At 31.4% G+C, this 11,333-nt stretch overlaps 1 protein-coding gene across 1 annotated transcript in view; it reads left to right on the top strand.

The window, feature by feature from the left end:
- The first annotated feature begins 4,996 nt into the window (after positions 1-4,996).
- The window catches only part of Cad96Cb (protocadherin Fat 4-like Cad96Ca), a 116,338-nt gene continuing 110,001 nt past the window's right edge, over positions 4,997-11,333 (top strand). The window contains exon 1 of the mRNA XM_088226742.1: positions 4,997-5,550. The gene's annotated coding sequence lies outside the window, so the exon portion shown is untranslated. The remainder of the gene's footprint in view (positions 5,551-11,333) is intronic.

Raw genomic sequence — 11,333 nt, 5'->3', positions numbered from 1 at the left:
CGAATTCACGAAACGCGATGACGTAAATGACGTATGTTTTTTTTCCCTGTAAATTTTGATAACAAAACTTAGTTTTTGCGTGGCTTGTACTGACACCTATTGAATAATTTTAAAACTGTTTTATTCGGATAAAATAATCTTTTAAACATGGGTAAAACTTTAACACGCCTGATTTTGACTTTGAGATTTTTAAGCTACCAAATAACTGATGTCTTCGATGTCTTACCGTAAAATTCAGTACAGTCATAGTACAGTCATAGAAACGCAAACTACCGTAACATAAATTTCTTTCTAGAGGTCCCAAATTGTTTACAACGAAAATGTCATTTTTATGCCATCTCTGATTCACTAGAAAATACTCAAGTCTGGGCTTCGATCTCAGATGTTGTTGAATCTACTCATTCATAGAGAGTATAAACCTTTGATTTTATTATTTTAGATGTGCATACATATTTAATTCATTTTAATTTATATTTTTGTTGTTAATACGCTTATTGTAATTTGAAAATGATTTTTTCTTGTTTACGCCCGATGTTATCGTGTTTCGGTAAAAGGCCCTAATAAAAGAAAAAAAGAAAAAACCCTACTATACAAAGGTTTGAATCCCAGCTCTTGTTTAATCTACTCATATATAGATGACTAAAACATTAAGTATTGCTTAAGCTTCCACTACCGACTTATAGATAGCTAAGGAAACAAATCCAATTGATTTATTTCAATCAAATGGCCATAATATTGCATACTTTACAATTTATTTACCAAATCTATTGCAATGATTGCATGAAATTATTTGTATCTCTCTTATGGAGCAATAATAAATTATGATTGGGTTTACAGATCTCTAGGATCGGAGTACTAGTGCAGTGCCGTATGCAACATTAGGCATAAAGAAATGATAATGCCTACAATATCAATATATATATATAAATAAAATATATCTATACTTTAAGGATCTATCAGAAATACCTTGCAGATTACAAAATAATACTATAGTATCATTTTACAAATAAAATAAATGTAGGTATGTACTATAGAATATTCGTACTTCTTTTCCAATATTTCCTTCCTTATCTCGAGGATATTCTAAAATGTTATTGTTTTAATTATTGAAACTATATTGATAATCGGCCTCGTGGTGTAGTAGTCAGCGCATTTGCCTACCATGCAAGAGGTCTCCAGTTCGATTCCCGACATGCTTGACATGAAATATTTATTTAAAAAATGTGTTTTTATATGTAACAAAATCAAGATACGCTGCGATTGGTTTACCAATGCAATGCCCTATGCACCATTAGGTGCAGAAAGGGAATGATTTTTTATTTTATTTTATTTATTCATTTTTTTCACATTGTAAACAATGATTAATAATAAAAATAATGTGACCTCACTGGACCCGTACCAAGGACACTTAACATTAAAAAAAATAACATGTGAGAATAAACAAATAAGACTTAATATTAAGAGAGAAATAACAAAATTTTCAGACAATTTTAAACATTACGTATATGTGTTCTAATTAATTTATTTATACCTACAATATTTATATTATAATACGCATAATAAAAGAACAAAAACATAACCTAAACAATACATTTGTGAAATAGGTGATGAAGATTAAACATCAAATGATTCATTAAACTGTTTAACCTAGCCGAACCGAAGGGGGGATTCGAATCCCCCATGAACCGATTCGGTCAATTTCACTTTATGTACCTAAGCATTCGGCAAACTAACAAAAATGAATAAAATACACGAATGAGTAAAATATGTGTACGCGAAAACATTAATAAATTATTGCACGGTCATAAACACTTTATTCTCCTGATGCCATATACGAGTAGGCGCTGGGGTCGTTTGGTCCCCCGTTTGGATCATGTGTAATTTTTGGAGTGAGGGAGAGGTTAGTGAACGGAAAAAAACGAATGCAGCTTGGTCAATTCAACCTAATTAAGTGTTTTGAGTAATGTTTGAGGTTGTAATAATGTCCTTAATGAAAATCATCATGTTTAATTTGACGTTTTTATATTTATTTGACGTTTAATCATCAGTATGGCCCGATATGAAGCAAAATGTAAACACATGCAAAAAAAATCTGTAAATTAATCACTCTCTAGGGGGTAAAGAATATTCAGAATACCACCCTAGGAACTGAAATTATACAGTAAACTACCAGACAAAACTAAACAAAAGACTCTGACAACCTTTGAGAAAGTTTTTTTTTTTAGTCTTTATTCAATAAAATATACGCATTATTACAATATTGATACACTATAAACAAAACTATACAATAATAGTTGGTCATCGGGTGCTCAGACATTAGTTTGAATTAATATTCAAATAAAAAAAGTACAGACATAATGTTATAATGTCATAATGATGTTAAAAATATTATCGCTAACAATAGAATATGAATTTAAAATTATAAATATTTTGTTAAATGTACGTAATCCGTAAAGGTTAGGACAAAAAATTTAAAAAAATAAAAATACATAATTGGATAATGAAATTGTGCAAGAATTAAATTACAAATACAAGACACATGATCACACATGAATTTTGGCACACCATGTTATATTAATAACTTATCGCAATTTATTTCCTTCTTTTATTATGTTATTTGTATATTGATGTGTGTCACAATATTTATGAATATATCTATGCATTGATTTTTATTCTACGAGAGTGACTTAACACGGAACTTTCTAGCAAGTCGGGACACGAAAATTAAAATTGTTCAATAATGTAATCGCATAATATGTGTACAATGAATAATACATTTGTATTTTAGTTTAATTAGTGTCCTGACGAAGATGTACACCCATTACCTGCCCACTTAACAAGCACTTGCAAAATAAATCTATTTTTAGAAAGTACCTACAGTACATATCAAAATTGATTATTCTGTTTTGTCTACAAACATTTGGTCCTACTCAAAATATTAAAAATACACCAACAGGTTCAAGAAGGAGTACACGAATTACAAAGTATTTTCGGGCGTTGCCTAGTAGGTGAAACAATTCGGATGAATCTCACCCACATTAATAAAGGGATATACGTCTTTTACTTTATCAATACATATACCTAAAAGAAGGCTAGTCTACGTTCATTTTTTTCAGATTGCATACATAATGAAGCCTATGTCAAAACTGAAATATGTTATACGCAACAACTATGGGGAACATGAAACCAAAATGACATAAATAGACTACAACGACGGTAAAATAAAGTATGGAAGCTAGTATTTTTTTTTTATTCTATTTTTTTAAATAAATTTCATAAAGAGCACATGTTTTTGTAAAATTCTAAACATATCTACTTTTACACATCTAGTAAATGTTTTCACTGTAACTCTCCAAAAAAAGATACTAACTCTTGAGCCTGGAGAGTGACTTACACTGTTTTAGTTGTTTATTTATAAGAGTTTATGTAATTTTAAAATTCGAGTACATAAGAAAGAAAAATAAAAACATAGGATATATAAAGAAAAAACATAAAACAATAATACATTCATACTAATTAAAATTTAATGTAGTTTTTACACGCGTTCAAAAAAAATCTTTAGATTAACTTTAAATTTATTTATTGATATATTATTTTTAATAGTTTGTATATTTCTTTTATTTTTTCTTTACAATTTTTCCGTTTATATTTGGTACATTTTTTATTACATAATATATAACTTCACAACTTTACATGAAAACAAAAAAAAACCCAAATAGGTATAGCCTGTGCGTGGGTACACTAGATCTGAATACGTAAATCTATGGTGTAGATGCATAATACATAAATAAATAAAAAAATATATATAAGTAAAAATTGAATGTTACATTCAGGTTGTTTTTTTAAAAATTTGAGTAAGAGTAAAGAACCTGAATATAAGAAATAAAAAAGATAAAGAATACATGAATAACAAAAATATATTAATTTAAGTTGATAATTAAATTAGGAAATAATACGAGAGCAAATTAAAAATTTATCGGGAAAAGAAAACATTGACATTTGTTACAATATTTGAGTTTGTCCAAATGTTTGTAGACAAAAGACTGGATTTCACCCCCCCGGGAGTCATTAAGATTAACAAATTACAACAGGGATGGAGAATACCTTTTCAAGTATGGAATATGAAGTCTAGGCATTTACAGGGCTTATGACCTATTCGCTGGTTTAAGTGGCCACTTTACACACTATGTGACATTTACCATTTTGCCTATGTTGAAACATCCATATATCTTAAATTCAACCATTTGTTGATTTTGGGCAAACTCAAATATTGTAATAAAACCAACTGGTCCAAGAAGAAGCTTGAAAATTGGAAAATTGTTTTCAGGCGTTGCCGAGTATGTGAAATATTTCAGTCAAATGAATCTCTTCAAAACAAGAAAGGTTTCAGCTCTTTAACTTCACTAAAATCAACAAATGGTTGAATTTGAGAAATATGGATTTTCAAACACATTCATTTTACAAAAATAATTTATACATTTTGTTTTCAGACTTTGTTGACAATAATACTTTTAACACCCTTTGAAAAGTAATCCACCCCATCCGTAAGAGTAAATAAATAAATTTTTAAACCATAAATAAATCGAATAGATTTAGATGTAATAAAATAAATAAAACAATATTGTTTTTAAACACTATTTTTTTTTTCCACCGACCGGTTTCAAAGCAAACAAGCTTCTTCGTCAAATAAAGTATTTAGTAAACATGGATAAAATAAAATAGAAAATAATCAATGAGTTACGTAAACCTTGACGAAGCAGCTTGTTTGCTTTGAAACCGGTCGGTGGAAAAAAATAGTTTGTAAAAACAAATCTGTTTTATTTAGTTTTATTTATTCAGTGTTCTTCATCCGCCCGGACACAGACTAACCGCATAAGCCTTTAAAAATGCTGTATTTTATTACGCGAATGTATGTTCCAGCTAAACTAGTATACGCTAGAGTGAGTGCAGGCCTGTACAGTGCCTTGAGTTCGGTAGCGTGGTTACCCATCGGATCAGTGCAAAACTGTCTTTCCTAACGGATGGTTGGAAAATTCTAGACGCGTCTATTAATTAAAAACGTAATTCGCGCGAATACGAAATAAATAAACATTTAATATTAATTTATTCAAACAGAAAATAAAGAAGTACTTGCTTTCCTTAATAACAAATTACTGTATTTTAAAACAGTGGCAACCCGGCGCGTTCTATTTTTCAAAATCGCAGTGAAAATTTTTACAGATAAACAAATGCTAGCGGGTTCAAACAAAATTCACCGGTAGCGGTGTCAAATGTCAAAATTTAAATACAATATTAGTTATTTTCATTTTGATTTGCTGTTTTAGGAAACGTACACTAATTTGGAAGGAATTTATCAAATTCACATGTAATGTGATCAAATTAAGTTCGTGAAGAAAGCGTAACGTACATTTTATGTTAAAAGAGTATTTTTGAATAAATTATTGTGTATTTTTTGCAATATTTTACGTAGCGAAATTTAATTGTGTTTGTGAAAATGTGATGTGATTTATGAAGAAGTATTGTAATAATTGGATATTCGCATTTGAATACGTAAGTACCACACTATTTTTTTATGTATTTTTTAAACATATTTGAATTACATACTAACTTTATGGTAATTCATAATACAGATGACTGACGTTAAATTATATTGAAATTGATAAATAATTTGTTTTCCTGTTTTTCTTAATCTAAAACAAAAAAGTATCAAATACCCGATTACACAAAAAAGAATTACATCTGTCGCATTATTTTAAGAAAGATAAAATATCAGGATAATCTATTACAAGAAGGTAAGGTAATCAGTCTTACGATTCAGATGCCAGTCCAGGAACAATCCAATCAATTCTTCCATTTGTTGATTTTAGCGAAGTTAAAGAGCTAAACCTTGATTGTTGTGAAGAGATTCATCTGACTGAATTATTTCACATACTAGGCAACGCCTGAAAATAATTTTTCCATTTTTAAACTTCTTCTTGGACCAGTTGGTTTCATTACAATATTTGAGTTTGTCCAAATGTTCCTAGACAAAAGACTGGATTTCACCCCCTCGGGAGTCATTAAGATTAACAAATTACAACAGGGATGGAGAATAGTTTATTACCATATTTATTTATTGATATCAGTGATGTTAATTATAAATTTTAAAGATTCTAGTTGAAAAAGTTCATTAACATTTAAATGTTTGGTTTTTTAAAGAGTTCTTTAGTTGGTGTTAGATAGAGGTCTTATACTTTAAGCCAAACTTTTAAATGTAAGACATTTGTATTATCTCCAATGTCTAAAATTTGTTGTAAATCGTCAGCACTTGTTCCCTCAAAACCCAAACCGCCATAGTCAAAGAAGGAATCAAATGCTGGAGATTCCGTTTCGTAAATCAACACTTGGACAGAGGCCTGCAAACGTCCTTGCTCCTAAATTGTATAACTCATACTTTATAGACACAACGGAAAATGATAATTTATGCCTCTCTTCTACTAATAATTCATTTGTAAACTAGGTCAAAAATACAAATGTCAATTAACAAATTACAACAGGGATAGAGAATACCTTAAAGTAAGAATATGGGAGTCTAGGCATTTACCAGCCATGACCTGTCATTGGCTGGTTTAAGTGGCCACTTTACACACTGTGTAACATGCACCATTTTGCCTATGTTTGAAAATCCATATTTCTCAAATTCAACCATTTGTTGATTTTAGTGAAGTTAAAAGAGCTGAAACCTTTCTTGTTTTGAAGAGATTCATTTGACTGAATTATTTCACATACAACGCCTGAAAATAATTTTCAAATTTTCAAGCTTCTTCTTGGACCAGTTGGTTTTATTACAATATTTGAGTTTGTCCAAAATCAACAAATGGTTGAATTTAAGAAATATGGATGTTTCAACATAGGCAAAATGGTAAATGTCACATAGTGTGTAAAGTGACCACTTAAACCAGCGAAAGCCCTGTAAATGCCTAGACTTCATATTCCATACTTTAAAAGGTATTCTCCATCCCTGTTGTAATTTGTTAATCTTAATGACTCCCGGGGGGGTGAAATCCAGTCTTTTGTCTACAAACATTTGGACAAACTCAAATATTGTAACAAGTGTCAATGTTTTCTTTTCCCGATAAACTTTTAATTTACTCTCGTATTTTTTCCTAATTTAATTATCAACTTAAATTAATATATTTTTCGGTAAGGAATACTTTAAAATTATTTAATTATTATCATGTATTAAGAAATAGTGTTTTATTTCAAGACAAGTTATAATAGTCTGATTTAACCAAAGATGCGCTGGTGCGCTAATGAATTATTTAGTTTATTAATTACTTTTTCGACACGTAGCCCAAAACGCGAAATAGCTGTTGGGTCGTTGCTTTCTAACGATGAAGGCGGGGGTTCGAGTCCACAGGGGTCTCAATTTTTTTTGCAATCATGTTTTTTTTAAATTGTATTTTTTAAATCAAATGTTTGTGCTACATTAAAAATATTTTTGCTGAAACTATTAGCCGCTGGAGCCATTTGTTAGGAATTATTGATTAAATATAAAATAGACTTGTTTTTTATATGCCATACTACCGCTATGGACATTTTATCAGAATTTTCATAGCTTAACAATTTATTTCCTAAGACCTAGGACCTAGGACCTAGGACCTAGGACCTAGGACCTAGGACCTAGGACCTAGGACCTAGGACCTAGGACCTAGGACCTAGGACCTAGGACCTAGGACCTAAGACCTAAGACCCAAGACCCAAGACCCAAGACCCAAGACCCAAGACCCAAGACCCAAGACCCAAGACCCAAGACCCAAGACCCCTTAGACCTTAGACCTTAGACCTTAGACCTTAGACCTTAGACCTTAGACCTTAGACCTTAGACCTTAGACCTTAGACCTTAGACCTTAGACCTTAGACCTTAGACCTTAGACCTTAGACCTTAGACCTTAGACCTTAGACCTTAGACCTTAGACCTTAGACCTTAGACCTTAGACCTTAGACCTTAGACCTTAGACCTTAGACCTTAGACCTTAGACCTTAGACCTTAGACCTTAGACCTTAGACCTTAGACCTTAGACCTTAGACCTTAGACCTTAGACCTTAGACCTTAGACCTTAGACCTTAGACCTTAGACCTTAGACCTTAGACCTTAGACCTTAGACCTTAGACCTTAGACCTTAGACCTTAGACCTTAGACCTTAGACCTTAGACCTTAGACCTTAGACCTTAGACCTTAGACCTTAGACCTTAGACCTTAGACCTTAGACCTTAGACCTTAGACCTTAGACCTTAGACCTTAGACCTTAGACCTTAGACCTTAGACCTTAGACCTTAGACCTTAGACCTTAGACCTTAGACCTTAGACCTTAGACCTTAGACCTTAGACCTTAGACCTTAGACCTTAGACCTTAGACCTTAGACCTTAGACCTTAGACCTTAGACCTTAGACCTTAGACCTTAGACCTTAGACCTTAGACCTTAGACCTTAGACCTTAGACCTTAGACCTTAGACCTTAGACCTTAGACCTTAGACCTTAGACCTTAGACCTTAGACCTTAGACCTTAGACCTTAGACCTTAGACCTTAGACCTTAGACCTTAGACCTTAGACCTTAGACCTTAGACCTTAGACCTTAGACCTTAGACCTTAGACCTTAGACCTTAGACCTTAGACCTTAGTTTTTGCAATCTATGACCAAAAATGGGATAATGTACTGACATTATCACATGAAACTAACTTACTGAAGTTAGTCTTTGATATGCGTTTCCATTGGTATACCCGTATATATGTTTCTTATAGCTCTATTTTGTATTACTTGTATTTCTGGTATCAGTGTGTATACACTCTTTTGTGGCAAACCCCAGATGCACGACAAGTATACCAAATGATAGTGTATTTATTTTTATTTATTTATTCATATTTTTCGCTTACTAACTGTAATTAATAATAATAATAATGTGATCTCACTGGGGTTTCCCGTGCCGAGGACACTTTTTTGAAATATACTTTTTTGAAATTACATTTGAGAATAAACAAAGAAGACTTTAAAAAAAAAACATATTCAGACAGTTTTAAAAACAAGGTATTTATGTACATTTATATTATTTATATTACAAAACACACAATGAAAATAACAAAAACCTAACATAAGCTATACACTTGTGGAGCAGTTGATTCAATATTGGTATGGGCGAATGAGACAATCCCTTTTACTTCTACCTAGCTCCACTATCCATTTTTTTATAGCCTTTTTAGACATTTTCTCGTGACTAATTGTTTTAATAGATAGTGGAAGTAGGTTATAGATTTTGATTGAATAATACTTTGAGTATTATTGGATGGATTTTGAAATCAATTTGTCCGAAAGTGGTTTTAGTTTGTATTTGTTTAAGTTGTCTATGTGTTGAGTATCTAGCAGTGGCGAGCGGTGAGTTTTTAAATTGGTAAGCTATGAAAATTCTGATAAAATGTCCATAGCGGTAGTATGGCATATAAAATACAAGTCTATTTTATATTTAATCAATAATTCCTAACAAATGGCTCCAGCGGCTAATAGTTTCAGCAAAAATATTTTTAATGTAGCACAAACATATGATTTAAAAATTGCAATTTTAAAAAACATGATTGCAAAAAAAAATGAGATCCCTGTGGACTCGAACCCCCGCCTTCATCGTTAGAAAGCAACGACCCAACAGCTATTTCGCGTTTTGGGCTAAGTGTCGAAAAAGTAATTAATAAACTAAATAATTAATTAGCGCACCAGCGCATCTTTGGTTAAATCAGACTATTATAACTTGTCTTGAAATAAAACACTATTTCTTAATACATGATAATAATTAAATAATTTTTAAGTATTCCTTACCGAGTACGATAGTTCACCAAACAAAACATAAATTACGTTTTAAGAGATATTGTTTCATCGACTTTTATATCACATTGTTATTCACAAAACGACATGAGTTATATATATTATAATTCTTCATATATATTTATTCTTAACACAATAAACACCCGTGCTGAAATATTATCTGAGGCATATTATCTCCTCTCGATTTTCTTGTTCGGAATCTTTACTTGTGAGCATCCGTCGAGTGCAAAACACTCTCCCAGAGTTCCCGTTCTATTCCACACACAGAATTGTATCTTCATCCATCTGGACAGATATCTAGTGCCTACAAACATAGATGCATTTTGTTTTTAAATATAAAAATTGTTTTTATTGCGTCTACGAACAGCCCAGTGCTAACGAAATTAAATTATTCACAAAACAAGCAATCTATTCACCCCCCGTTTTAGTTTTTGTTGCTTACACCCCTCGACGTCCATGCCAGGGAGGCTCAATCAAATTTTTATAAAATTAAATAAAAAATCATCCACCTCGCGGTCAAATGGTCAGCACGTTTGCCTACCACGAGGTCTCGAGCTCGATACCCGACATGGTTGGCATGTATTTATGTATTTATTCAAATAAATATACATATTACAAAAAAATAACAATAACATAATAAAAATTATCACATAAACATAAATTTTAATCAACATCTGGACAACACGCTTAATAGTACTTTATCTATGCAATGTCTCGCAGCAGTCTCCTGCAATGCTCTCTTCCCTCAGACAAAATACAAACTTGTACACTTCTCCTGAAAGTGGTTTTCGTTTCGTAGAACTTAGCATGTTCATTCAAGACATTGAACACTCTTTGGGCCACAACAGAGATTTTTTTCTGAGCGAAAGTCGTACGTGTTTTTAGTATTAAATAATTCAAATTCCAGGAAAACCTCTAACGAGCATTCTGCTGGGATCTCCTCTTGTTACCGCATGACCAGAAATGTGTCAAAGACTCGTTAAAAAAAATAGTCTTATGTCCAGTACCTTCTTAAATTGAAACAATGTCTCAGATTGGAAAGTTTAGGGACATCGCATCGTCAATTTCAGAATTAATTTTTTATATAAATCTGTTTTAACACCTCACATATTTGAAATAAAGTATTAATATTTTTTATTGATATTACATTTTGTGAAAATGTACTTATCTATGTTGAAAAAATTAATTGAATTGCAACGCATGAAGTTCAAATAATGAATTTCTTAGTTATTATAAAATATTATTAAAATATTCTTAAAAATTTAAGATGGAGATCATTTTAGAGATGGGATTACGGAAGTCTAGTCATTTAAAGAGCTTATGACTTGTCATTGACTGGTTTAATGATTACTTGAACCAGACAATGACTACACGATATGTAATATTCACCATTCTACCCATGTTTTAACATTTTCCACCAATAATTCATTAAAAGAAATCCTTTATCTCTGTTGTAAAAAATATCAACATTGACAAATTT

This window comes from Micrasema longulum, unplaced genomic scaffold, assembly GCF_059751315.1.
Source record: "Micrasema longulum isolate JH-2025_06_02 unplaced genomic scaffold, ASM5975131v1 h1tg000467l, whole genome shotgun sequence".
Taxonomy (NCBI): Eukaryota; Metazoa; Arthropoda; class Insecta; order Trichoptera; family Brachycentridae; genus Micrasema; species Micrasema longulum.
The sequence above is the reverse complement of the archived record's forward strand: the minus strand, read 5'-3'. Positions and strand labels throughout refer to the sequence as shown.